Source organism: Asterias rubens, chromosome 16, assembly GCF_902459465.1.
Source record: "Asterias rubens chromosome 16, eAstRub1.3, whole genome shotgun sequence".
NCBI classification, from domain to species: Eukaryota; Metazoa; Echinodermata; class Asteroidea; order Forcipulatida; family Asteriidae; genus Asterias; species Asterias rubens.
In genome coordinates, this window is record NC_047077.1 from 2,015,974 (window position 1) to 2,018,761 (window position 2,788).

Below are 2,788 nucleotides of genomic sequence, written 5' to 3' on the forward strand. Positions count from 1 at the left end.
TTTTTTTCTAGGACGAACGTGGGTTATTACCTGCACACGTTCGTCCTGAGAAAAAAAAACGCCACACACCGGGGTCGACCTGGGGAAGCTAAACGAACGCACCCTATGTCATCTGACGATGACTAGAGCATGCTAGTCCAATGTTGAGCTAAATTGAGAAAACTCATTTCACAGTAGTGGAGTTTATAATGAGAAGTCCCCTCGATCCACTAAGCCCAAGTAGTAGTCCCAGCCGATTTCCTCTCCCCCAAATAGCAGTTACATGTACATCACATTAGTTTCAAAGCATTGTATCTTACTGAAAATACATCAAATGTACACAGAAAACAATAGGCACTGAGATATGCAGCTTCGCGTGGAGCATTTCTATGGGAGATACAACATTCTTGTACAATCTTGATACTGATATTGACAAAATAGGGAGACCGCCAATATAGGGCTAGATTGCTCAGTTGATAGAATGCCAGCTCGGTAATATGGAGGTCGTTGGTTCGAATCCCACTCTAGTAATTTTTTTGTTCAATCCACAAAATCTTGAAACTGGACGATAATATATGCGTGTTCTTGTATAACAACAGTCAGAGAACAAACTTTTAGTAATAAATACATAACATGTTTATGCACGTTATATTGTGCTTGAACATTTATTTAGCAATATCCAAAGAACAACATGTAGAGATAGGGTTTTACTTATTATAAACCAAGTACAAGCTCTGTCATTCATGAATATGCATAATGGTCATGAATATGAAACAGTTATACATACATTTTCATTTTTCAATAAGCTTGTGCCTAGAAAGAACAGCCCCATCCCACGAAATATGTTAATTGCACATAGTGCATGCACATTAACATTTATTTAGCAAATGAGGGAACATCACGCTGCTTTGTATGAGGCATATGTCTGCATGACGCTGATGCAATTGTGCGTCTGCTGAGTGCACATCTCTATGACGTTTTCTAATAAATTGAATATGCGTGAATGTAATTAGCATATTTCATGAGAAGGGTCCAATACACAGTTTTAAATGGCCCTACCTACAATGGCAATCATCTGTGCATAATGTGTATTTTACAAAGATATTGTCGTAAATTGTTCTGTTATAGTTCGCACAACGTTGCTTACTGCTATTGTTAAACAGCGGTTGTGTTGGTGTAAATGTACAAAGCATAATGGCTGAAAAGCTCATTATTGCTGAACAGGATTTACCAGCTTACTGGATTAAGTAAATTAGGCCTCAGTCACAATATTTTACTGTATATTCCTTCAAACACTTTTGTATAAATTTTGTACTTTAAAGCATTTTCTGTTGCTTTAATCAAAAAAGCATCAGACTGCAACGGTGAAATAAACAAAATAAAAACATTCAAGTTTGGATGATGTACATGTATTTTATTACAAGGGTAGTCAAACTGTAGTAAAAAATAAATGTCATGCTATAATTTATAAAATTTTAAAGTAAATTCTTCTTTGTGTTTCTCTCAGGTATAACTCTCTTGATGAGTTCATATCTATTTATACTCCTGTATGAAGAGAAGCAAGTATGGTTATTAGTGTCTTGCTTACAGACACAATACAAGCAGGGACTTAAGGTTTTGTATTTGACCATCACCAAAATTAGTCTAGCTTCAGTTCATTAGTTCAATGCCAAACCATTGCGCTCGGTTTAGCAGTTTTGATTTGAAAAAGGATTGATAAATATATGCCATGCTATAACTGATAAGGTTATAAAGTAAATTTGTCTTTGTTTTTCTCTCTATAATAACTTTCTTGTTGGTTTCTTTCCTATTTGTACTCCAGTATGAAGAGAAGCAAGTATGGTTATTAGTGTCCTGCTAACAAACACGAGCGCAATGTTGGTTATGCATTGGACCATCACTAAGGCTAGTCTATCTTTAGTTCATTTGCTCAATGCCAAACCAGTGTTAAAACCTCATTGTTGATTTCTTACCTATGTATACTCCAATATGAAGAGAAGCAATCATGGTTATTAGTGTCTTGATTATGCATTGAACCATCACCAAGATTAGTCTATCTTCAGTTCATAAGTTCAATCCCAAGCAACTTAAATTTGCCAATTTGAAAACGAATGATAAATATTTCACTGACTGAAACCTTTTGTCTTTTATACACTTCATATACAACACACATCTCTTAAATTCCAGTGAATTGTATTTCTTTTTCTGGTATTAAAGATTATTTAAAATAATCTTTCGAAAAATAAATAACTCTTTGAGTAATTTTTAGCTACTCATAAAATAAAGCTATTAATTTTTGTACAGGTGCAGAAATTCACATTTCTTATAACTCTCATCACACCAATTGAACTATAGTGGGCCTGTTTCATAGGTGGATTGCAATGGCGTCACAAATTTCCCACAATCTTCTCTGAAAGTCTCAATGTTCGCCATCTTTTAGGTACAAACTCAACAGTAGTGAACATTAGCCAGTTAGTAGAATTTGTGTGACCTGTTTGAGTTTTGGTTCTTCTTGCATCTAGCTTGCCCACATCAATACATGTACATGGCACGAGTTTCTAGTCTGGAGAATCCAATTTTGAGCGTTCATTTACATACGTACATACATATCAGCATTTATCTTCCAGTACGCGCTAATCCACCAATCAGAAGCTCGAACTACTAGAGGGATAAAAACATATATGCTATCCTACTTCCTCTGTTTTTATTACACAGTGCGCAATGTGAAATGTCATTTTGTCACGCTCTGTATACGGACAGTGCAAAAATTACATTCTAAACTTTGTGCACGTGAAATAAAGCTCTGAAA